This window comes from Podarcis cretensis (assembly GCF_951804945.1).
Source record: "Podarcis cretensis genome assembly, chromosome: 4".
Taxonomy (NCBI): Eukaryota; Metazoa; Chordata; class Lepidosauria; order Squamata; family Lacertidae; genus Podarcis; species Podarcis cretensis.
This window is the reverse complement of record NC_137173.1, coordinates 81,390,259-81,417,836: the sequence shown is the minus strand read 5'-3', so window position 1 is coordinate 81,417,836 and position 27,578 is coordinate 81,390,259. Positions and strand designations below refer to the sequence as shown.

General features: G+C 42.0%; 1 long non-coding RNA gene across 8 annotated transcripts in view; it reads right to left on the bottom strand.

Moving 5' to 3' along the window:
* LOC307214346 overlaps positions 1-27,578 on the bottom strand; it is a 331,943-nt gene that overhangs the window by 85,801 nt on the left and 218,564 nt on the right. The window contains exon 4 of one of the 8 annotated variants that reach the window (XR_013837949.1): positions 27,438-27,539. The exons of the other annotated variants lie outside the window; for them this stretch is intronic. This is a non-coding gene — a long non-coding RNA (uncharacterized lncRNA). The remainder of the gene's footprint in view (positions 1-27,437; positions 27,540-27,578) is intronic. 8 annotated transcript variants of the gene reach the window in all.

The following is a 27,578-nucleotide window of genomic DNA, read 5'->3' as shown; positions in this document are numbered from 1 at the left end:
AATTATCTAAAGATGTTCTCTTTATCATCTTGAGATTTATATTGTAAGTTGGTATATGCAATAATATACCAAATGTAAAGACATTCTTAGAATAAACCTTTGCAAAATGGAAATAAATAAATTCATTGATCACATGTAAAATAGAACAAGGGAAATAACAAGTGCAATAGATAGTACAGAAGGTCTTGTTACCAGGAATGAAAACACATTTACCCACAAAAATCCTATCGACAACCAACCGTGAATGAGTACGTGTTATACCCCATTTTTACTATCCCGCACTAAAAAGTGCAAGCGTTACTTGATTTAAAACACAGTGAGGGGCACACATTTGAAGTGAAATGAATATGATACGAGGAAGAATTATATTTCGTCTAACTGCCGCCATGGCATATTAGCAGAGACACTGAAGACCTTATGAATAAGCACCAAAAGGATGAGGTGATGAAATTTCACCTGTTGTGACATAGACATTAAAAGAATGAGCTGTTCACTTCCAAATATGTGGGTAACCAAGACAAGGAAGGAAAGATGGGAGAAGAGACCTTGCCTTCATTTTCATATATGGAACCATCTGTCAGTCATAAGGCTCATTTTGGATGATCTTCATTCTCAGCCTAACCTACCTGACAGGGCTGTTGCAAAAGCATGAGAAGCTTGGAAGGGGATAAAAATGTAATAAATAAACACAAAACCTGTGATGCTAGCTTAGCATTCAGCATCAGTACTCACAATAGCAGCATTCTATCACCACACGTCATGATGTACAGGCTGATTGGTGGCTAAGCCCCATGCTGGCATCTTCTCTGCTCGCACAATGAATACAGGCCTTAAATGAGTGCAAACTACAAGCAGCTTGGCCTTCGGACCATGGGTGCCTGGGGCCACGCACGCTGTGGGCACACATGCATATGATGCCTGCAGCATGCACACCCGACATCAGCACGCACGCCGGCATGCATGCTTGACATCAACATGCGCATATCAGCAGGCGTGCTGATGTCGGGCGCAGCCCCGGTGCAAAAAATGTGGGTGCCCAGCCCCTTCATGGGGAATGCTGTGGGGGCTGGAGCACCCAGTCCCCCCACCACCACCCAGTGCCTGTGCAACTGGAATACAGTAGATTACATCAGCTGCAAGAAGCCTTCAGAAGACCTGTATATTGCCTGCTCCTACAACAGACTTTTTCTTTTGTAAATATGCTGCAGTCCTATTTGGATGTATTTTCATGTCCCAGAAAACTTCTGTGACTGTCTAAAAAGATATAGAGATAGATAGATAGATAGATAGATAGATAGATAGATAGATAGATAGATGATAGATAGATAGATAGATAGATAGATGATAGATAGATAGATAGTAGATAGATAGATAGATAGATAGATAGATAGATAGATAGATAGATGATAGATTAGATAGATAGATAGATAGATAGATAGATATAGATGATAGATAATGATGATAGATAGATAGATAGATAGATAGATGATAGATAGATAGATAGATAGATAGATAGATAGATAGATAGATGATAGATAATGATGATAGATAGATAGATAGATGATAGATAGATAGATGATAGATAGATAGATGATAGATAGATATAGATGATAGATGATAGATAGATAGATAGATAGATAGATAGATAGATGATAGATAGACAGATGATAGATAGATAGATAGATAGATAGATAGATGATAGATAGATAGATGATAGATATTTCCACACTCTTTAGACATGCGGACCAGTGAATTCTGACAATCTTATTTATGGGACTGTGTCAGCATTCACCAATACAACCCTGTGGTTTTAGACATTTGTAACATTCATATGAGATCGCCAACAAACATGTGAATGTCAATATTTACCAAATTTTGGCCAGTTCAAGTAACATATATACACAGCTGTGATACAAGGTTTGGTCCTGCTTTGGTCCTAAGTAGGGATAAGATGAATGTGGGAGGGGTGAATGAGACTCATCTTAGAAGTCAAGCTATAACTGAAGAATGTTATGAAAGAAACTCAATACATATAATCAGGAGCTCTTTCACAGGAATATTGTCTTGCTGGTGTCTCTTCCAGCAGGGATTTCCTGGAGTGATGTCAAGATGATAATTATATACCCAGTAAAATGGTATTAAAAGTGATTAGTCTGCAAGCCCTCAGAAAACCTATATGCTCCAAGACCTTGGAGCTTCAAAGGCAATAAAAATGCTGTGATAAAAAGTCTGGGTCTGTAAGAATAGATTTTGCTTTTAAAGATCAGATGAAAGGTCTGGTCCTGTTTTTATTGAAGTCAGCTGGAACACACTCAAAAGGAGTGATACACTCCTACCTTATACTGGTGTGGGTCCATTCAGCTGTGTGTCAGTCCTATGCACTGAGCCACAGACTCATGAAGTCAATATGGCCTCAAAAGAAGTCAATGAATCTCATTTTTTTAAAAAAATAAAAAATTACCATTTCCCTTTCTGAAGCCAAGTTGAAGAGGCACATGTCTAAAAAGGACAATCTGCCAAACTTTAAGGAATACACAGTCATCTTGGGATCCGTTGATAATAATAAAAGTCAGTGTTTTGTACAAGTGATTCATTCTTTGGAAGTGTTTCATACCCTCCAACATTTCTCTGATGAAAGTAAGGGTGTCCTATTGAATAACAACAACAAAAACAACAACAACAACAACAATACTTTTTATTATTTATTTCTACTTTAACACGCTTTACGTGGGGCTACCTTTGAAGGTGACCCAGAACCTACAACTAATCCAGAATGTGGCAGCTAGACTAGTGACTGGGAGCAGCTGCCGAGACCACATAACACCGGTCTTGAAAGACCTACATTGGCTCCCAGTACGTTTCCACGCACAATTCAAAGTAGGGAAACTAGGGAAAGCACTGGGCCCAGACGGATTATCGGCCAAATATTATAAAGTTCTCGAAGAATATTTAGCCCCGGTGCTATGTGACGTAATGAATAATATCCTACAAGGAGGGAAGATACCGGACTCCTGGAAAGATGCTCACATAACGCTGATACCTAACTCAGACTCAGACAAATTGAATATAAAAAACTATAGACCGATATCGCTTCTTAACAATGATTATAAAATATTTGCTGAAATAATGGCAAACAGACTTAAGAATTATCTAAAAAATGTAATACACACAGATCAAGCTGGATTCCTTCCTAATAGACAATTAAAAGATAATGTTAGGCATATAATAAATATCATCGAATACCTGGAAAAGAATGAAATCCCTGCAGCATTAATTTTTATCGATGCAGAAAAAGCATTTGATAATGTATCATGGCGGTTCCTATTAAAGTGTATGGAGACAGCAGGGATAGAAGGTGCCTTCATGGAGGGAATCAAAGCAATTTATTCAAATCAAAGAGCTAAACTGATTATTAACAACAATTTATCTGACACATTCAAAATTTCAAAGGGTACGAGACAAGGCTGCCCCCTGTCACCGCTTCTATTCATAATGGTATTGGAAGTAATCGCAAATAAGATAAGGAAAACACCAGAGATACGAGGAATTAGAATTGGGGCGAAAGAATTCAAACTAAAAGCATACGCTGATGACTTGGTAATATCAGTGGAGGACCCAAAACAAAGTATTGACAAAGTCCTGGTACCTCTAGAGGAATTTGGGAAAGTAGCGGGCTTTAAGTTAAACAAAACTAAAACTAAAATGATGGTTAAGAACATGGGAGAAGATCTAAGGAGGCAGTTAGAATTTCAATCGGGAATCAAAGAAGCAAAAAAGGTAAAATACCTAGGAGTGTGGCTAACGATGAAAAATATAAATTTAATGGCTGATAACTACACAAATACCTGGAAGGAAATCCAAAAGGAATTAGATATTTGGAATAGGATAAAACTCTCCTGGTCAGGTAGAATGGCAGCAATTAAGATGTGCATACTGCCGAAACTATTATTCTTATTCCAAAATGTCCCGGTGATTAGAGGAAGTGTAATATTCAAAAACTGGCAGAAAATTTTCTCTAAATTCATATGGCAAGGCAAAAGACCGAGAATTAGATTTAAATTGTTAACGGATAGAAAAGACAGAGGAGGATTCTCAGTCCCAAATTTGAGATTGTATTATGAAGCCTCGTGCCTTTGCTGGCTTAGAGAATGGATTACCTTAAAAAATACAGATCTGCTAGACTTAGAAGGCTTCGATTTAAGATTTGGTTGGCATGCTTATCTCTGGCAGAATAAGGAGAAGGTGCATTAATGCTGCTCAAACCACATTATCAGAGGAACACTGTTAGAAGCATGGGAAAAGAATAGAAAACTATTGGGGGAAAAATACCCCCTGGTGGCTATCGCCTATTGATATCTTAACTATTAAAAAAATAAACATGGAAGGTGAGAGATTGACCTATGAAGATCTCCTGGTAAGATCAGAAAGAGGATGGAAAATTAGACCATACGAAGAGTTAAAAAGCAAATGAACAGGTTGGTTGCAGTATCATCAAATTAACGCCTTATGGAAGGAAGATAAAAAGATTGGAATGAATGAGAAAAAATCTAAGTTCCAGGTAGAGATAATAGAAAGCAAAACAAAACTGCTATCTAAAATGTATAATCAGCTATTAGATTGGGTCACCAAGGACAAAGAGGTCAAGGAGGTTATGGTAAAATGGGCAATAGACATTGGATATAATTTGGATTTTGACAAATGGACGAGGTTGTGGACTAAAGGAATGAAATTTACAGCCTGCACTACCCTTAGAGAAAATATGGAAAAGATGATGTACCGTTGGTACATCACCCCTGTGAAATTGCAAAAAATCTAGAAGACTGGTGATAAAAGGTGTTGGAAGTGTAAATCCAAAGAAGGCAGTTTCTACCACTTGTGGTGGAAATGTGAAGAAGTTAAAAAAAATTGGGAATCCATATACAACGAACTGAAAAAAATACTTAAATACACTTTCGTTAAAAAGCCTGAAGCCTTCCTTCTAGGAATGATCAGAGATGAGATTAAGAAAGAAGATCATATAATGTTTCAATACGCAACTGTAGCTGCCAGGATTCTGTTAGCACAAAATTGGAAAACCCCAAATATCCCGACCGTTAAAGATTGGCAAATTAAATTATTTGAATATATGGATTTGGCAAAAATGACGCAGAATTTCAGACAGCAAAAAGGTACAAAGTTTATTGACGATTGGACCAAATTCATAACATACATGGAAACAAACTCAAGAGACATAGAAATCACAGTAGGTTTAATATAACCCTTGCGATGTGTAGATGATATAAAATGAAAAACTGCAGAATGGATATAATATTTACATAACCCAAAACCGAGATGGAGGGAAGTCAACCATTATTTGTTGTTAATTAATGTTTGTCTTCTGGTTTGTTCATGTTTTTGTGTTGGTTGATGTTTTCTTTTTTCTTTGGTGTGTGCTGTTTATTTTTCTTTTTCTTTTTTTGTTGTTTGGTTATAGAAAATGAATAAAAAGAAGTTAAAAAAAAAAACAAAGTGTTGGTGCTGACCTGTAAAGCCCTAAATGGCCACAGTCCTGTATACCTGAAGGAGCGTCTCCACCACCATTGTTCAGCCTGGACTCTGAGGTCCAGCGCCGAGGGCCTTCTGGTGGTTCCCTCACTGCGAGAAGCCAAGTTACAGGCAGAGGGCCTTCTCGGTAGTGGTGCCTGCCCTGTGGAACGCCCTCCCACCAGATGCCAAGGAAATAAACAACTATATGACATTTAGAAGGCAGCCCTGTTTAGGGAAGTTTTTAATGACTGATATTTTAATGTATCTTTAATCTTCTGTTGGAAGCCACCCAGAGTATTGCCCCAGCCACTCTGGGAGGCTTCCAATATACATAAAAACATAATAAAAATTTAAACATAAAAAACTTCCCTATACAGGGCTGCCTTCAGATGTCTTCTAAAGGTTATCTCCTTAACTCGGGGATGGCACAACTCCATACCTCCCAACATTTCTCTGATGAAAATAGGGATGTCCTAGGGAAAAGGCGGGACATTCCAGGATCAAATCAGAAACCGGGATGGCTTCTGTAAATCCAGGGCTGTCCCTGGCAAATGCCATTGTACTGGTGCTGTTGTGGCACTACATTGTCAGTGCAGGGAAATATAGTACAGGGGCAAGGGGTGAAAGTTGTCACAGCTAGGCTGCAGTTCTTTGCCCAGTTACTTGTGCTTGAAGGCCATTGGCTTCAGTGGGAATTACATATGGGTAAACGCCAATCAGATGGCAACCAGAGTCCATTTCTAATGAATGAAGTACTTAGAAATAGTGCACTTCCCATGAGCTGATAGATCTGAGGTTTAGAATTTTTACTTGCCTACCATTTTTCTAGTACGAGTAGAAAGGACTTCCTTCTGGGCCAGTTTTAATGACTGATGATAGAGCAAAAAAATAAAAAGAACTATAGGTATTTTTAAATTTAATCAGGCTTTGGTCCAGAGGCAAAGCAGGCAAACCGACATATAAGGCTGGAACAGCTGCTAAATATGAACTTAAGTATCAAGTACTTGAAGAAATTCATTAACTAACTTTAACATTGTTCTAATTTCCTTAACAGTGTTCCAAAATAACTGGCTGTGATTAATAGACCATGATCGGAATTTTGATCAGTCATCTTCTAATTTTTTTTCCATTAAAAAGGATGGCTTTTTTTATTGTACATTAAAATTTGCTTGAATCATTTAATTGTAGATTTCAATCTTGTTTGAAAACGCAATCTTCACCCATTCAGTAGCATACAACGTTAGCGTCTTCTGTGCAAACATTTACAAACTTGCCCCCATTTCCTTTTCTTCTAACATTGATATAATTTAATTTCATGTGGGTTTGGTGTTTTTTTAATGAGTGATTGTTTTCAACAATTTCTGAGAGTTTCAGTCAGCTATATTTCATCCTGGAATAAAAGCTAATGATCCATAAATTCTTAATGCCATATTTTTATAGCCGGTAAATTAGTCTTTAATGGGTTCAATAAGTTTGGCTATGTATGTCATTAATTGTTAATGGTGTTTTAACTAGATAATTGTTGTGAAAGGTTGTTTATCATTTCCATTGGGGAATGACTGATCCTCTCAATCTGTTCCGCCTCGTAATGCTGAACTTACTCTATCTACAAATCACATGCTGGAAGGAGATCAAGAGCCTGTGTGGCAATGGCATAGATCAAATACCAAATTCAAACATTTCCAGTGGATAATGAACCATCACATACAGACCATCAGACTTAATGAGGTCAGATTAGTTTTCATTTTCAGACAGAAACACATCTGTATCACATCCCAGGCTCTCTGTTCGCGTTGTAGCCACAGCATAAATCACCCTGTCTAAGAGGTAAAACAAATACCTGAGCTATAGATCTAAGCCAATTCAGGAATTAAATTACCGAAAGATCTTCCAGCCTAACAGTTTAATACCGTATGTGCCATGGGAGTCTTGGATAGTCATTCTATTCTCCCCTAAGTGAATGTGTAGATGTAAACCAGCACTGAGATAGGATGAGTGAATCTGGCAACTATTTTTTAAAAGGGGGCGACACTTTAAAAAAATAAATAGCAACCGTGGAAAAGGTGACTAGAGCAGACCCTCCAAGTCTTCCTGTTTTTCAGGGACAGTCCTGGATTTACAGGAGCTGTCCCAGTTTCTGATTTGACCCCGGAATGTCCCGCTTTTCCTTGGAACGTCCTAATTTTAATCAGAAATGTTGGAACATGTGGAGTTATCCGATCCCCGAGCCATCTGAAGGCAGCCCTGTATAGGGAAGTCTGATGTTTTATTATGTTTTTATATATGTTGGAAGCAGCCCAGAGTGGCTGGGGGAATAAATAGTATTATTATTATTATTATTATTATTATTATTATTAGAATAGGATGTCCCTGTTTTCATTGGAGAAATGTTGGAGAGTATGCCAGAGCCCCTGACCCTAAGGCTTGCCTCGCTAAACAAATACATGTCTAGGGGGAGGTGTGGGAACTGCTGTGCCTTAAACATCATTCAAAAAATATACGATAGGTTGGCAAAAGCAATGTCATCAGCGAAGCAGGCAAAAGGCCCAGAATAAATAAGGGATACAGATATAAAAACTGAATTCATACACACACAGTTTAAAGATTAGGATATAATATCCCAATTACATTACAGTATTCACTATATTCAAATCAGCATAATATGAATTATAGTTATATATATTTTAAAAATTCATGTGTTACTGAAGCTTTGTTGGCTAGAACCGGGACCAAATAAGAACAACTACAGTCATGTGTCAAGCCACTTTGAAATGGTACCAGAAAATTAACTCCTAAATAAAACATGGAATTATAACAGCAGTGAGGATAAACAGCATATTGGGGTACAAGTTGCTTTCTTGGGCTGCTTTTATTAGAATGGTGATGAGGATGAATTTGAACAACTAGGAACAGAATGCAGTGAAAGTTTTAGGCTCCATCTGCACTAGACATTTAAAGCAGTATCATACATCTTTAAGCAGCCATGGCGTTCTTCAAAAAATTCTGGGAACTGTAGTTTACACACACACACACACACACACACACACACACAGAGAGAGAGAGAGAGAGAGAGAGAGAGAGAGAGCTTCAATTCCCAGTGTCCTTATATCAGCGAAAAGGAAAGAACTCACTCTGAAACTCACTCACAAATGGTATCGAACACCAAGGAAACTAGCGCTAATATGTCCAGGAACCTCACTAAAATGCTGGAGACGATGCACCTCCACAGGCACATACTTCCACATGTGGTAGGAATGCTCCAAAATCCAACTATTCTGGACAACAATCATACAAGAAATATGCAAAATAACTAAGCAAGTATTAGAAGTCACCCTAGAACTGGCCCTACTAAACATCTTCCAAGATAATAATGCCCACTCACATCATAAAGAGCTCATAACCCACCTACTCTCAGCAGCCAGAAACATCATAGCCAGACACTGGAGAGACCTGTCAGTAGAAAGCATGGACCAATGGTATCAAATAGTATGGGAATCAGCCTTGTTAGAAAAACTAACCAATAAACTGAAACTTATTAGAAAACCTAACCAATAAACTGAAACTAACCAATAAACTGAAACTGAAGTAGAAGAAGACGCCTTCACCCCAGTATGGCACCCCTTTATCACATACACAGCCCAACAAGACAAGGACAAGAATCCGCCAACAGCATATGAAGCAATCTGGCTAACCTGATTCAAAAACACCCACCCCACTCACACATGAAAATAAAGTTCACCACAGCTAAACACACACAAACAACCACACCCTAGGCCAACCCCAACCTCTCTCACCACCAAAGGAATACCAGTGAATAGTAAAGAGAACCTGCACAAGCGAAGCAGACACAAAACCCCACACATACACTAAGGAGAATAGAAGCATTACCACCCCACCCCACCCCACCCTCACTCACCATGCCCCCCCTCCACCTCTTTCCTCCTTTTCTTCCTAATGTAACACTAATGTCTCAGCAAATGAAACTGATCTGTAGAAAATGAAACTTGAAAAAAGAGACATTGCACATACCGGTACTTTTGTAAACTAAGAAAATTTTAATAAAAAATATGTTGTTGTTTTTCTAAAAAAAATCTTCAATCCCCATGATTCTTTGGGGAAAATCAGGCACTTTAAATATATGATGTTTATGCAGCCTCAGCGCTGCTCTTCACCCTTTGATTCATCTATGTATCACTGATCTTTTGTTGGACCCTTGGTATATAAAGATCTTGTTGGATGTTCGGGTATATAAAGTGGAGAAAAGAGACCCATTAATTTTGATATTGCTGACACATAACTGGCCTACTTGGCCTTCCAGAAGATAAATGTGTCCACATGCTGATTCCCCCCCCCCCCAAATAGTGTTTATGCTGCCTTTCCACAGGTGAGTCCACTGGTTCTTGTCAGTGGGAGAACAAGCCATTAACTGCTTTGAAGACCATGGCTCTTGTTTCATTTAATCGCTAACTAAAATGGCCCCAGGGATCAATGCACTCAAAAACAAGGGGAGGAGGGGACGTATTCCTATTTTGCCCTTGTTACATGGGATCGCCCAGAAGAGACATTACGAAGCAGTCTGTGGCGCTCCAAGGTGGCAGGTTTCCAGTTCAGGCGCTGACAGTTTATCCTGAAAAAGTTGACCTTTCCCAACTACCGCTGAATCTTTTCTCTTTTCTGTATGACAGCATTTTGCGCTTATTTTTTGAGCGGAAACTGTTCTGTAATAGATTTTTCCCTTTTGCCATTTATTACACATTGAGTGCTAGGTTTGGTTTCTAATAGTTCCTTTTCATCGAGCTGCCTACTGCTGACTGTGGAAAGTGTAGGTTTGGGTACATTGATGGCTCTCCGTAATGGCTGTGATTACACCCTCCGCATCTTCTTCACAGTGCCAGCCTTTCAGTTGAACAGCACATTATGCCTGGATAAGACTCAAAGAGCAGTTTAATATCAGGGTTCTCCAGAGCTATAATAAATGGTTCAAGATCGAAGAGATAATGCCACAGCAATATGTCTGTGTGGCCCATGAGGCAAAACACATCAATACTGCATATGTGCACGTTTGAGTGAAAGAGGGACTTCTGTTTTACCAAGTTGCAGGGAGACATGCAAGGAGCCCATGAAAAAAAATGAGGAGAAGAGCGAGCGTGAGAGCCAGGCTGTGAAGTACCAGGCAACTCACAGTTCACAACTGTCTCCTGGGATTAAATGGTCTTCTGTCTCAGCTCAAGATACTTGCAATATCAAGGAGAGAATGGTGACATTTGCCTCCTACCCATCAACCGATAAATTAAATGTGTTTCCAAATAGATATTTTGCAGTGCAAGTGTACCATTCAGTTTATCTATGTAACGTCTGGCAAGCGAGCTTCCACACATTCCCATCCCACCCCCTTTTCCACCTGGTCATATTATTATTTTTTGCACTTCTGCTGCTTGCCCTCCACCATCCATTAACAGTATGTATCTGGGCTGGCTTCTTCTGCTCTTCCTCTTAGTCGCCCCTCCTCCACTATCATTTTCCATTCCGGGCATGTGTGCAGGTGTTCCTATACCTTTGTGTGTGTACCACCTTTTCAAAAAGAAAAGTGCATGAGAAACAATCCCAACATATCTAGCCCGTTGCCATATTCCGCAATGGACAAAACGAAGGAGGCAATATTTCATCTCCATTTGATTTTTTAAAAAATTTCAGAACATAAGAAGAGCCTTCTGGATCTAGTCCAGCATCCTGTTCTCACCCTGGCCAACCAGATACCTATGGGAAGCCTAGAAGCAGGACCTGAGTTCAACAGTATGTTGGGAAACTGAGTACGTGCAGCTACTCACACAGAGTCAATTAAGGTTTGGCAGACAGCCAGAAGGCAATCTGAAGGAGTAAGTCTGCCTGGTGATAACAGAGACATGGAGACAGCTCCCTGATTGGTCAAGCTCTCTCAAGGGAGTGATAATGGCCTACTAACTGTAATGTGTTAGTTCAAGGTTCAGTGTTCTGTGTGTCAGTGTAGGAGTTGTGAGTCGTGTCAGAGAGAGCTAGCAAAAGATCCGTGTACTGTTCCTGTAAATAGTCCACTGTATATAATAAACACCTAACTACAAGTTCCTGGTTCCTGCTTTGTCTATCCTGTCTGCAGCCAAGTCGCCAATTGCTTCCATGGATTCTGCGTTTACTCTGCTAGGTCTGGCTAAGGTCGTGCAACCAGTCAGAAAGTTGTGAAACACCAAATAGGTTTTACCAATACAGTACTGTCCCCTCTTGAGGTTCCCACAACTGTTCAGAAGCATACAACTCTCCAACAGTGGAGAGGTAGAACATAGCCACCAGGGTTAAAATGCTGCTAAATTTCCACACACACACACAAAATTGGAAACTGATGTGGAAAATGAGAAACAGAACTGACACATTTGCCCATCTCTAGCATTCTCTGCCAGCCCTGCGCTGCCCTATCCATCCACACATAAGCCAGGAAGCATCTAGAGCAGTAGCTGCCTGTGCAGCAGCCTGGAAAACACCACTGCTCTCCAGGCTGGGCTGCCCAGCACAGTGCTCTGCTGGCACTTACCAAAGAGAGAGGTGGGAGGTGCAGGGAGCTCAGGCACCTAATGTAAGGAGCATCGGATTGGCTGTGCTATGCCATGCCACTCTGCGGTGTCCCACCTACGCCACTCTGCATGGCTTAGAACCCTATTGCAAGCAGGATTCCAAAACATTCTGGGTGTCTATGCATGCAGAGCTGGCTCTTTGCTTCAGACCATCTCCTCAGTTTCATGGATGGCCATTGAGTGGGACAACAGGGGCGGGACAAAGAGGACAGGGCCAGGGTCAGTGAGTACAACTGTGTTCTCCCTCTTGCAGGATGGTAATTGTGTGGGCTACTAATGCCCAAAGAGAGGCATTATAAGTTAACCAAGTGGTACACTGACTTGGTTCGCTTGTGCATGGTTGTTATTATACCAAAAGCTAACTGTGGCATTTATCACTCACTAGCTACAACCTTGCGGGAACAAGTGATAATTCATTAATTAAGGTAGAATTGGGAAGAATAAACCAAGAAAGCACACCTGTTAGAATAAAGTTGAAACAACAACAACAACAACAACAAAAATGCAGCTACCTTAAGGTAGAACTCAATGATAATGGGAAATAGCAGCACTAAATGTCTTGCTAAGTGCCAACATTTTGCCTGGGTTATATCAGTGCAAACCCCTCTTTAAAAAAAAAAAAATTAATCCATGCACATTTTATGCGAATAAAAGTGCTCCCATGAAAAAGGCCTCTGGTGTTGTGTGTCTATTTCCCAGAGCTCAGATGCCTCCTTTTGCATCCACCATCAGCAATGCAATCATTCAAATAAGGTGAAATCAATCATATAATGAGTCCCACCATATGATACTCATCTTTGAGGAGAATGAATAAATCATTGTGCTCCTGACAGGGTATTTATGCCACAAATTGACCTCGGAAGTGGCTTGGCAACACTTTGATAGTTATGGCTGTGATAGTGGCAATATGGGAATGAATACATCTTTGTACTTGGACCAGTTCGAATCTTGGAACCTGTTGAAACTAAGACTGTGCAGAGAGAGAAATAATGTTGCTGTTGCAAAGAAGCAGGAAACAAAACCTAGAGTTGTCAGAGGAGAATTCATTTGATGAACACTCTTCCCTCCCTCCCCCTTACAATTCCCATAGAGACATTTACTGGGGAGAAACAGGAAACTGATAAGCTCTTTTCTTTTTGGTGAGAGAGCAAAACTTCCAAGTTTCAACCAAGAGCAATCATTTTCATTCATCTGTCACCACTGGGGCCTTGGGTTTGTTGTGTGAGTAGTTCTCTCTGATGTACCAACATTATTATAATCATAACACTTAAAACATACTGGGCACTTTACAAATTGATAAAATAAACCAATCTGTGCCCAAAATGGCTTATACTCTAAGGCTGGGCCAGCTCAAGACATTTCGGCACCTGAGGCAGACCTCAAAATGGCATTCCCTTCCCTGTCAGGGAGGGAAGAAGGAGTGAGGGAAGATCTACATCAGGAAAAAGGGAGAAGAAATATCAGACCTTGAATTTTATAGCAATATACCTACAATGTTCCGAAGTAACTTTTTAAACTTAAGAACTTGACTGAAATAAGGGGGAAAGGTATGGGACAGGAAAGCAGGCAATAAAAAGTACCAAGATGTCTCTTTCTTAGTAAACCACGATAACTTTTGCAATAATACATCTGCCATCCTTTAAAGTGCTGCTGGACTGTTGTTTTGCTTCTGTTGTGGCAGGAGGGTGCCAGGGAGTTTAAATAAGGTTCCCTCACCCCACCTTCTCCCATTACACTGATTAGCATCACATCAAGGAGAAAGAGGTGACAGGTGGGGAGAACACCCTATTTGAATTTCCCATACACTCCATTTCTCTACTTGGAAGGTAAATGAAGGGAAGGGAGGTGTTTGGGGTGGACTTTCAGGGGGCTGCTGAGATTGAGTGGAGCAGAGCCAGGAAATTGAACTCTCCTCTGGCTGAAACTGTATCCAACCTAGAGAGGAGAGTTTTTGGAAGCTTGTTAGGTTCTTGTCTCCTGGGAAGCAAACATGAGGCAGCCCCCAAATTCCATTTCCAAGACCTGACTTGGAGAAGTCTGCCAGCACCTGTAGTTCCCACTCAGGACTCTGACATAACCATCAATTAATGTACCGGTAGTTCCATATCGCAGAGAGAAGGAACTTAAAGCAAACTATGACTGATAGTCCTGAAATGTGCTACTCTGCAGTGCTATCGTCACTAAATTGCAGCCACACTATCAAAGCTCATCTGCCCACCTATAGAACAACACAAGGTCCCTGCAGAAAGCAGAAGACAGGAAAATGAGCCCCTGGATTTCTCTTTTTGAAGGTCTAGCTATCATGTTGGGGGGGGGGGGAAACTAGCATGGACATCTGTTCCCCTACCTTTAAGAGCTGTGTGACTAGGAAGTGTTTGGCAGGTGAATCTCCTGCCTGTTCAGGGCTGTCCATGAGATGGTGAAGCTGTTTCTCAGCCTCAAATGTGAACAGAACAAGGAAAATAAAAGGACCTGCTCAAAATTTTTGGTACTGTAATCCAAAACAGCATCATAATAACATCATTTCAAGTTGTAAATATGTCATTACCGATTTTAATTATCTGATTACATTCATTTACACCAACTTTGTAATTAGATGTAATTTCATACTTATCAAGGTTTTTTTTAATATATATATATAGATGTGTACACACACACACACGGTAATCCTCGGATCTGTTCAGTGGAGAACTTTGGGCGCTATTAAAAGCCTGCAAGAGTCAAATTAATTGTTGACCGAACATTTTCAGTCTGATCCACTGTGAGAAATTGGCTTTTCCCTCCCTTTGTCTGCTTCTTTGAATGAATCTGATTTACTAGAGTTGAAAAAGTGTTTCCCTTATGATCTCACATTGTAAGAATATCCCTTGAGGAATGAAAAGGTTGTATAATATTAGGTGGCGTATTTCTGTCCTATTGATATTGTGATGGGATGATGAGCTGCTTGTGCGTAAAGCTTAGTCCCTCAGAGTTTGCTCAACTTAGCAAGGCTCTGTTTTTAGCGGAGCCCTTAAGCATGGCTCCCTCAGTCGCTGGCAGAATCCGACAGTGGGCGTTTCCGATGGCAGTTCCCTGACAGATATAAATGAGATTCACACAACCAGATATTAACCTCACATCCATACCATACCATTAAATCACATTTAAATCACCAGCCAGGATGAGCAGGGGTCAAGAGCGCAAGAAGTTGGGTCCTCTCCATATCATCAGGCTGCATTAAATGAAATTGATCCCATTAAAGGTAGGAGGACACGCCATTGGACATGTTCTGAGATTGGGGGTGGGGCAGACCCGCCATAATTTATACAGTCAATAAAAGAACTGAAATTTGAGCAAACTCATAAATTCATGAAGCAAGCAAAGTTGGTTAATTAAAACAAGTCAAGCACTGTTGAATTCAGTATCGGATTGCAAGCCCACACAGCTTCACGTAGCTAGCTGGGGATAAGCTAACCGTTAGCATGACAAAAGGTATTGAAAGGCCATCTAAGAGAAATCCCTAGGCCTGGGCAGAAAGAGGTTGGCAAGGTGATGGGGTGTCCAGACAGGTGAAGTGACTGGAAAAGAGTGTCTTTAGCAAGGTGTGCTGGGAAGAAGGCGGGGCGGACAAATTCTTAAAGCTATGACAGTCTCCGCCTCGTCTTGATTCTCAAAGGAACACAGACCCTGGGTGAGCACCTGAAACCCCCTAGAATCTTGCTACTGCTCAGCAGAAAGTGGGGGGCTTGGTGCCCAACTTTTGTAACAGACATCTCAGCTTGGGCTGCAGCAGCTGTGACAACCCAAGCACTATGCATCTGCATGACTTTATTCTCAAAGTGCCATACAAATGGCTCATAACGTGCTCCTGAGTGCTCCAGAGAGAGACCCATTCGCCAGTCAAGTTCCTTCCTAGTCTGATTCTTTGAAGAATCAGATAGCTCAGTTAGTAGAGCATGAGACTCTTAATTTCAGGGTCGTGGGTTTGAGCCCCACATTGGAGAAAAGATTCCTGCATTGCAGGGGGCTGGACTTGATTATCCCCATGGTCCCTTCCACCTCTTCAATACTATGACTTTATTATTACCCACAGCTTCTCAGTAAACCAAGGAGTAGTGAAGACTATGCAGCACTGGATAAGACCCTGAGGAGAAGCAATTGGGTTGATAGCTCTATTCATCTTGCCACCCAGCAGCTTTGATTGGATCACCAGCTCTATCCACCAGAAAAAACCTCAATATATTCAGGAATCTGCTAGATTCCATTATTCTCCATTATTCCTTCCTTGAGGTAGAATCCCCTCCATCACATGCCTGAATTCTGCCTCTTAATCATGGCCTTTCCTAGGTCTTCACAGCCATTGTTTCCCCTCTCTACTGCTGTTTCTCCTCCCTCAAGTAATCCAAGCCAATTAGAGATTGCATTATGAACATGACAGTGTCATGACTCTAGGTAAAGTTAAAGGTAAAGGGACCCCTGACCATTAGGTCCAGACGCGGAAGACACTAGGGTTTCGGCGCTCATCTCTCTTTATTGGCCGAGGGAGCCGACGTACAGCTTCCGGGTCATGTGGCCAGCATGACTAAGCCGCTTCTGGTGATCCAGAGCAGTGCACGGAAACGCCGGTTACCTTCCCGCCGGAGCGGTACCTATTTATCTACTTGCACTTTTGACATGCTTTCAAACTGCTAGGTTGGCAGGAGCAGGGACCGAACAACGGGAGCTCACCCCGTCATGGGGATTCGAACCGCCGACCTTCTGATCGGCAAGCCCTAGGCTCTGTGGTTTAACCCACAGCACCACCCGCATCATGAGACTACAGATCCATAAATGATATCACCATACGATGCAGTCACTGGGAGGGAAAGGAAGTCAATTAAGACTGAAAACAAGGCTGCCTGCAATGCAAAATTTTCACACTTTTGATTCCTTTTTGGCATCTCCCCCCCCCCCCTCACCAAAAGAAAGAACTGACTGTGTGGGAGCATGCTTTTTGCTACCACCTAAAAATGTTGCAAAACGTTGTGCTCACTCCTAATTATTTAAAGTAGTGGGGGGGAGGACTGCATTCATGTTTTCCTCTGATGTTAAAATATATATTTTAATGAGCTTTTGAATGCACCTTTTCTTTCTTTTGATGAAGCATTACACTTTGCTTTCTTTGCTCTTCTCAGCCAATGGCAGCATTAACATCAGAGTAGACAGAACAAGTCCAAGATTTACACTCAGTGATATTTCTGAAGCGGAGCAGGTGCAGCTGTTGGGAAAAGGGGGGGGGGGGCACACCATTTTTTTTTTTAAGGAGTCAGATGGCATTGTGTAGCAAACAGAAGGCAAAGGACTGGATTCAAAGCACAAAATCAGGTTCTTTTATTGATGCAGAATACATTAATTTGTGATGCAAGGTTTGAAATGACTGGTTATAGAAATGTATCCATCTGATTGTGGTTTAATTTTCTGTGGGCTGCAGGCAAACCATAAGAGCATCATGTGCAGGTTTCATCCTTTTGGAATCATCACCTGCACAGTTTCACACGTGCAAGAGACAGAGAAAGGACAGCCGTCGCACAGCCGTACAATGGCCTCTCTAACTCCATATCCTATTACTGTACCAACACAGACCAGATATGCAAGCTTCTGGGAGATTTTACAGCAGCCGTACTAATATACTTTGCCATTTCACCTAATCATTTGCTTCTGAGTAGCATTAAGAGCTCCTAGAAAACTGGGTAGAATGCCTTGCACCTAAAAGCATTTGACACCATTTAAATTATTGAAATGAGCTAAATAAACATTCTAAGCTACCTTGAATACCACACGGGCCTCTTACCTTTCCACTGAGATCAACCCCATGAAAATGCCAGGATTAAATTGGGCGGATGAGTACAGTAAATGTTCTGATAATTCATTTCTTAAAAATCAAAGTATTGCTAGAATGGTGATATCACAAGAATGCTGAATGTTAGTTCATTTAAGTGCAGTTCTTTTGCATTTCATCAAAAGTGTAGCAGATTTAAGAACGGCTGCAATAATTTTAGATTCAGAACATTTGCTTCAGGTTCTGCTTTTTAACAACTGCTGGTGGTATCTTGAGTACCTGCATGAACCTGCTTGAGTTCAGTTTCTTGGGCCCTACTTTCTGATCATGAGCTCCATGAGACTGGTGAGCAGCAGGGACAGGGTCTTCTCTGTGGTGTCCCCAAATCTGTAGAACTCCCTTCCAAGGGATGTATGGTTGTCCTCATCAGTTTGGGTCTTCAAAAATGGCTTTTAACTGATTGATTATGCTGCTGTCTTACTGGCCTATAGATTCCCAATATGCTGGTTTGAAGTGTGTTTTTAAATGCTTTATGAACTGTGGCCATTGTTGGGTGTGGGAAGGAGGATATTTCTACTTTGTGGTTTTAAATTGTATTTTATTGTTGACATTACAATTTCTTTGGTTTGTATTTATTGCAGGCAAAACAAAAAAGAGGAAAAAGACTTCCAGGTGCTAGAAATATACTTTTAAATAGTACATTTCCCGTACATATAGGTTCCTCCCTCTTTCTGTCTCCTGGCCCTCTCAGTGGTGCTATCCCAGTTCGGCGGCTGTTGTTTTTCCTCATATTTGTGGTTGGCCAGCTTGGGAGGATTCTGGGTTGTATTCCACTAACTTTTACTGAGAGCAGAGCCATTGAAATTAATGACCATGACTAACTTAGGTCCCTCAATTTCAATGGAACTACTCTGAGTAAATGGGAGAGGCCTACAACCCAGAGTCCTGAAATGCAACTTTATTTAAAACAAATGGAGTCGAGCCTGGGATTTAAGCTCCGAACAGAACTATGTTGTTCATTTCACCTAATCGCAGTTTTCATGTACTATGAAAGTTGAAGGTGGGGGGAACTGCAAATATTTCATGCTGTGAGAAGCTGAGAGAAGTTGCCAATTGTAGGAAATCTTCTTTGCATTGCTTTTAGCTTCCTGCTAGCTGCTAAACCCTATAAACCTTGGCAGGTGCAACCATTTTCCTGCCAGCTTTCCCTCTTCTGAATTAAGGAGAAGTACCTCATAGCAGTCAGTGTTCCAGCTTCGGAACAAATTGGTATAGGTTCGGCAAGGTGGCATGTAGGTACAATTCTACCTGTCAATCCCATGAGCCAGTTGGCAGCCACTGTCTGTTGGGAAAAGAGATTATTGCCTCCATAGGGAAGGCCTCCAAGCCTAACATTCAATGAGAGGGTTCTCATTGCTAACTAAAATTGATAAACTGGCAGAGAGCCTTCTAATTCTATAAGTCATTCCAGAAATGTTCGAAGATTTAAATATTGGCAGGCTTGAAAAGATGAAAAATGGTGGGCTCATTCAGCATGCATTACTGTTGCACGGTACATTTTAAAAAAAAAAAAAAAAAACCTACGTACTTTAAAAACATTTGCTCTACTTTTAGAAAGCTATGCAATGTTTTAATATACCTTCAAATATATTTCAGGAAAAGGTTAAAATAGAAATATATGCGGTATATATAGGGCTTTTTCCAAGCAGTGTACATGAAGAACAGGGCACAACTGCAGGTCACATTTAATGGGTGGCAGTGGAAATGAATGTTTGGAAATATCTCAAATACCTTCAGATTCCCAACTACATCATTCATGGCTTGAATGAAAAACTTGAAATTAAAATTTGGAATGTGAACTTTTAAAATTAGCGTGCTTGAGTTTTATGGGCTTTTCTTCCTTGTATTCTCTTTGGCTGGTATAAAAATGAAATCTCAAACGTTCAGCTGTAAAATACTACATACGATTGCATGTGAGCCATCAATCAGCACTAATTACTAATCCTCATAGCATGCCAATTATCATTCATTTCAGCACTAATGCCCCTTGTAGCCATTCTAGTCATGTGCAGCTCCCTTGCCCTGTGTTTACTGGACATAGTATGCTGCTTTAGCTGTGCCACAGAAAGAAGTCATAGATAGCTCAGTTGGTACAGCATGAGACTGTTAATCTCAGGGTTGGGGGTTCAAGCCCATGCCGGACAAAAAATTCCTGAATTGCAGGAGCTTGGACTCTATTATTCTACATGTGTGCCTCCTAAAGAGATCATCATCAATGTTGGCTTTTAGCAGTGTTGATCACCAGTTCAGAAGAGAGCCAGAAGGAAAGGAACTGATTGCCAGAAACTACAAAGGCTAGAAATGGAAACCTTCAGATTTGGCCCAATACATTTTTTAAAAACAAATTTTATATGATGCTTGATCGTCAAAACAAAAAACATATCTAAGTAGAATTGCTGCCTGAGGCAAAGAACAAAATGGTGCCTGCTCCCATTCCAGGTAAAATCCCAACCAGGTGAGCAGCTGAATATTTGACACTGACAACAGGGCTGGGGACTCCACTCCAACTGTGGTCAGCAGTCTAGCTTAAAAGGGAAAGGGACCCTGACCATTAGGTCCAGTCGTGGCTGACTCTGGGGTTGTGGCGCTCATCTTGCTTTATTGGCCGAGGGAGCCGGCGTACAGCTTCCGGGTCATGTGGCCAGCATGACTAAGCCACTTCTGGCGAACCAGAGCAGTGCACGGAAACGCCATTTACCTTCCCGCCGGAGCGGTACCTATTTATCTACTTGCACTTTGACGTTCTTTCGAACTGCTAGGTTGGCAGGAGCAGGGACCGAGCAACGGGAGCTCACCCTGTTGCGGGGATTCGAACTGCAACCTAGGCTCTGTGGTTTAACCCACAGCGCCACCCGCGTCCCTGCAGTCTAGCTTGGGGGGGTGGCTTTAAAAGGTCACATGACACACAAAGCTCCATCCCCTTCCCACCCCTCAGCGTCTGCCCTCTTGCCACACGTCATGAGCTATGATTGTCAGAACTGCAACTAGGAACATGATCTGCCAGTGATATGGTTCCTAGTTTTTTACTGAGACCTACACACACACACACACACACACACACACACACGCACGCACACACACACACACACACACAGTGATTGGGACCTCCTGGACAGGAAGTGCTATAAAAGGCATCCTTACTGGACTAGCACCTTCGTCAATGTCTTCTTGGCTCTGGCCTGTTCCTTGGCTCTCACCCCTGGCTTTGACTCCTGGGCTGAACTCCTAGTTTCCAGCTCCTGACTCAAATCTGACAGCAGCCTACATTTCAGCTTTGACAGAGGCTTTTGTTATGGGGAACATGCACAATCAAAACCATCATGGATTACTGCACACCCTGGGTGAAGGATGCAGAGGCTTTTGTAAGCCAGCACAGCAAGATGTTCTGTGGAAGAAAACCAGCTTCCATGAGTCAGTATTTATGGTGATGCTGGGCCAAAGTAAACAGCCCAGCTATTTTGATGAGTTTGAGAGGGAGGTTTTTTTAAAAAAATTAAAAGTGCTCCCTTCCCGTCATAGACTGACTTTAATCTTTTGGGGTGGGTGAATTCTAAGAATTTTTGTGGTAGGAACATGTTTGTCTCCAGCTCCACCCCTACCAGCATGCAGGCCCAACTATTAGCCTCAAAGCAATGCAGAGGGACATGGGTGGCGCTGTGGTGTAAACCACTGAGCCTTGGGCTTACCGATCAAAAGGTCGGTGGTTCGAATCCCCGCAACGGGGTGAGCTCCCGTTGCTCGGTCCCAGCTCCTGCCAACCTAGCAATTTGAAAGCATGCCAAAAAGTGCAAGTAGACAAATAGGTACCGCTCCAGCAGGAAGGTAAACAGCATTTCCGTGCACTGCTCTGGAAGCGGCTTAGTCATGCTGGCCACATGACCCAGAAAAACTGTCTGTGGACAAACGTTGGCTCCCTTGGCCAGTAAAGCAAGATGAGCGCTGCAACCCCAGAGTCATTCGCGACTGGACTTAACTGTCGGGGGTCCTTTACCTTTACCTTTTTAATACAGTCCATTGGCAGGTGGGAAGACCACCCCCGGTCTGTTAGCTTTGTCTGTTGTTTTGTCTGACTTGGCATTTTAGGGTGCAGTTGCACCTTGTAAGGTATTCATGGTTTGTTTTATACTGCCCACTGCTTTTATGAGGGGTTTGTGGTTTGTGCACTGCTGTGGAAAAAACCATCTATGTGGTTTTTATTTATTTATTTATTTATTTCTGTAAGGAAAAAAGGCCCACATAAACAGGCTATCAAGACACCAGGGGTCTCCAATACTCTCTTCTCCAAAGGAAACTGACATTATGAGTACTGTGATGAATGCCCCATCACAGGGAAAAGGAAGATCATTAAAACAGTGATTGCAGTATGTCTAGTGATATGTTAGAGCAACACCCCCCCCCAAAAAAAACCCCACAGTTTGCCCCCAGGGCGTAAGCCTGGGCAGTGTTTATGGAGGTCGTGGGCTGCCCAGATGATAGGATCACCCTCTCAGCCTCACTGAAGGAGTCCAAAGGAAAGCAGAGCTTGGCTGCAGGAGTTGCCAGAAGGAGGCATACAAGGTGCCATCCAACCATCTTAGGGACTTCACTCTGGATTTGTATAGGATTTACTCCTTAGCCTTTTCTTCCCCATAAGCTATCCCACAAGGAAAGTAGAGGTTAATGATTAGAGTTTTCCTCCCCCTAGATGGGCTACCTTCCAGTTTGGCGAACCCCATTTGCCCCTCACTTCCCTCTACAACACATGCAGAAACCGACTTCTTACCTTAACTATTGGCCCTTGTCTGCTCAATCTGCCAGAGCCTGTCTTCACATGCAGGGGAAGTCCCTAATTCACCAAGGGTTTGAGACCCGTTGGTTACCCTTCACCTGGTTTAGCTGGCCAGTCGAAGCCATTCCTGGGGTGTGGCCACTGTCACATGCTGACAGCTTCTAGGAGCCACAGGTGAGAGCTGAGTGCAGGGTGTGTGGACAAACAACCCCAGAAGCAGCACAATGTATCCCCCACAGAGGTATTACCCCTCCCCTAACACCCCATACACAGGGACGCAGGTGGTGCTGTGGGTTAAACCACAGAGCCTAGGGCTTGCCGATCAGAAGGTCGGCAGTTCGAATCCCCCGTGATGGGGTGAGCTCCTGTTGCTCGGTCCCTGCTCCTGCCAACCTAGCAGTTCAAAAGCACGTCAAAGTGCAAGTAGATAAATAGGTACCGCTCTGGCGGGAAGGAAAACGGCATTTCTATGCACTGCTCTGGTTCTCCAGAAGCGGCTTAGTCATGCTGGCCACATGACCCGGAAGCTCCCTTGGCCAGTAAAGTGAGATGAGCGCCGCAACCCCAGAGTCGGCCACAACTGGACTTAATGGTCAGGGGTCCCTTTACCTTTACCTTTACCTTTACCTTAACACCCCATATACCTTATATCCTAAAGACACCACAGTCTCCACTGTCCCTCATTCCAAACGAAACACAAACCCTGGGTAAGCACTTGGAACACCTGGAATGTTGCACCGCTCAGAGAGAGGGGTGGCATACAACACTACATTTCATAATGTCAGGGGCTTTCTTATTAAAAAACAACCCTGTACCGAGACTTCATAATCAGAATTTCTCCTTCATGTGCTCTGATCAAGTGTGTGTGTGTGTGTGTGTGTGTGTGTGTGTGTGTTTATAATAAACCCAAACTCAGTGGTAATACTTTTGTCAACTGTTAATGTTTTGGAGCAATGCTGTTGAAATTCTGTTACTAAAGGAGGCATGGAGTACCAACACTTAGATACCTGGGGCACTCTGCAAAAATTAAGACTTAAAAAAAAAATCCTGCTTTTCAAAATGAAAGAAAATTACAAGCCTTTTGTCCTAATGACAGGGGAAGGGTTTTGCAAGCTCCTCGGCGTTCCCACCCCCCTAGACCCAAATTTTTGCATAGCTGTGTTCCTGAATGCAGCGCCATTATTTTTAATGATATGTCAGGAATGGCTAAAAGAATTCTATGGAGCAGATCAAAAGACACAGTCTCTGAATTCCACTACATTTTCAGGTGGGGTTTAAGGGGTTAAACAACAACCAGTTTTGATAAAGCTCATTTGTTTTATTTTTATTTCGATGAAAGATAGAAATAGATTGCATCTTACAATAAAAGTTCAAACCACTCCCTTTTATTTGCCTTATAAATATATAGGGTGAAAACTCTAGTACAATATATTTTTTTCCACATGCCACTAACTGCAGATTCTTAATAGCTACATCCAAAATACTTTACACTTTTTTCCTGTTTCCTCCCCGCCCCCCTCCTCTCTCTCTCTCACACACACACATACACACACACACAAATCTTGTCCAATTATTTCTATTTTCCTGAAGTACGTAAGGTCAAATTGTTCTTTTCCTCCTTCCTTTTAGCGGGCTTTTGTGTCTGCCTGTCTGATCTGTGGCCTTTTGTAGCACTCTCGGACCATGACCCTGACAGTCATTATTTCGTCTTTTATCTTCATCTTCTTCTTTTTTTATTAGACTAGTCAGGCTTGATATTAGGCTTCCCAAAGATACTATCCATTACACTGTCAGCAAAGCAGGCTGCCTTAGTGGAGGCCAAGTGTCAACAGAAGGTGAGACAGAAAATCAGCCACAATCTAAAAGCTAATTACCCTGCCTAGAAGTTAATTAAATACTTGTTAGGAGCAGCAGGGTAGATCCTAATTAAACTTGTCTAATAACAGTACACTGACATACCCTGACACTGGGAATTCCTACAGGGTTTAAATAATTGTACAAAGGGCAATAATACCTGTCACATCATGGTGTGCAGGCAAACCCTGAAGATGCACATTTTTTGCAGTATTTTCTGTACTAATTTGCCACATATTGTGCACTTCACATGTGTTTAATTTACACACATTTCAATTTCGATACCCTGGATTCCTCCCCCCCCCCTCGCCCAAATTACTTTGGCTTCCCCCTTTTCCCCACTTTGCCTGAAGAAAACACAGAAAGGAACAAATTCAAACTGAAACCACTGGCAGTAATACCAGGTAAAATTTGCTGTAACAAGTCATTATTAAATTGAATCTGTGGTTCTAGTTTTATCTCATGTAGGTAAGAGTGCAGAGCTTTCCTTTCCAAAAACAGTAAGAAGCAAGAAATATGAGTACTGGTTAGCTTGCCTCCAACTGAAATGAACAGGGAAACCTTTCTGCACAGGGAGAGCTGCATTTGCCCATTGGTTCTCCCAGAATAAAAACAAGGAAGTGAATTGTGGCACCTTAAAGGTAAAGGTAAAGGTACCCCTGCCCGTATGGGCCAGTCTTGACAGACTCTGGGGTTGTGCGCCCATCTCACTTAAGAGGCCAGGGGCCAGCGCTGTCCGGAGACACTTCCGGGTCACGTGGCCAACGTGACATCGCTGCTCTGGCGAGCCAGAGCCGCACACGGAAACGCCGTTTACCTTCCCACTAGTAAGTGGTCCCTATTTATCTACTTGCACCCGGAGGTGCTTTCGAACTGCTAGGTTGGCAGGCGCTGGGACCGAGCAGCGGGAGCGCACCCCGCCGCAGGGATTCGAACCGCCGACCTTTCAATCGGCAAGCCCTAGGTGCTGAGGCTTTAACCCACAGCGCCACCTGCGTCCCTAAGCTTTCACAGACAGTAATTTGGCAAAACCGTGTTTCACTGGACAACTTGCTAAGGGTAGATGAGCCCATTGCTGGTTAACATTGTCACAGTCTTACTCTGAGAATGCTCAGACTTCCCTAATTGATAAGGGAAGGTTTTTCATCAGAAACAGGATTTTTGATGTAGATTCTCAGGAAAATGTACTTGCCAGCCAATTCTAAGCATTTTTCCCCCTTGGTTTAAGTTCATTAAAGAGATACTGATATTTTCAACAAGAGATTCCAGAGCTTAACTTTTGTTGCCCTTAGAAAAGCTTTCTTTCATTTCTAAACAATGTACAGTGGTACCTCGGGTTACATACACTTCAGGTTACATAGGTTTCAGGTTACAGACTCCGCTAACCCAGAAATAGTGCTTCAGGTTAAGAACTTTGCTTCAGGATGAGAGCAGAAATCATGCTCTGGTGGCACGGCGGCAGCGGGAGGCCCCATTAGCTAAAGTGGTGCTTCAGGTTAAGAACAGTTCCAGGTTAAGAACGGAACTCCGGAACGAATTAAGTACTTAACCCGAGGTACCACTGTATTCAGCTTCTTTGGAGGGAAAGCATAAAGGGATTCCCTGTGCACAGCAGACATGTGATTCTGTGTCCTTGTGGTACCCAGGAGGCTTTGTCCCTTGTATAGAGATCTCAGATCTCATTTTTGGGAGACTTCTTGAGAGCAAGTGCTGGTTGGACCAGATATTTTTTTGTGATCTGTTGGCAGACCACAATAAAACTGTTTCAGACATGGTTGCCAACTTTACGGTAGCAGCTAAAAAAACCCTAATCTCAATTTTCTAAAGATGTCTGCTATGGACTGCAAAGAGGGCCATCGGCAGTAGTATTTTGATGTTATTGTTAATCTTGGTTTGTATTGATAATTATTAGTGTCATCTACTATTAGAGTTGTTATCAGTGCTATGTTTTGTCCCTGTTTCCTTTGTATTTGTCCTAGCATATGTCTAGGTTTGCTACTGTTTTATGTTTGCAGGTACTATAAATTTGCATTTCAGCATTTTGCAATGGCCGTTGTGCCACAGACAAATAAAACTGTCAATTACATTCATGCTAAAACGTATGCAAAATAAGCACAATGATAATTCACAACAGCAGTAACTGAAAATGATACAATTTTTCCCTAGGATTGCTATGTTAATTAATACCTGTAGCAAGGGGGAAAGGCATTATCTCAATTTAATCCAGAGGTGATAGAACTGAACTTTGATTAGTCTGCCCCCCCCTCTTGTTTCTTTGTTTAAAAATAGGCACATTCAGGTCAGCAAGGGAGGCTGAGCTGTTCTCCTGCTAGTTTTTGAATATTGTGTTTCCTAATGTTAGATTTGTGTCTAGATTTGTATTCCGGTATCATTATTATTTTGCATAGAGCCTGGCCTGTTTGTCTTATGGAGAATGCAAAAGGGCATTGTTGACTGAAGATGACATAGTGTTGAAAGATGCTTTGGCTGACGTTATTAGCTAATAATTATGTTCCCAGAGTAGAGACGGTCATAGAATTGGTATCTGGGTTGTTGAAGGGACTGGTCGCTACGTCCATGTCTCTGTTGTTGCTGCTGAGTATCAGTTTTAGATGCTCAGTTTTAGACATACAAGGACTAGCCTACCACATAGTTTAAATCACTAAATCAGGATACTAATCATACAGATAAATCACTCAGTGGAATGATGGCATATGTGGGGGGTTTTTAATAAGATAATGAGAGCTAAAGCTATGTTTTAAATCAGGGATTAGGAACCTCAGGCCCAGAGGCTGAATGTGGCCCTCTAAATACCTATATCTGGCCATACCTTCTCATCTCCAGGCTAGCCTTCTCACCAGCCCTGCTCCACACCCTCCTTCAGTGATTTTGCCTGGCTGGAATGTGTCTTTCAATTGTGCCTCTTACTCCCCTGGATTAAAGACAGAGAGGAGAACATGTGTAGGAAACC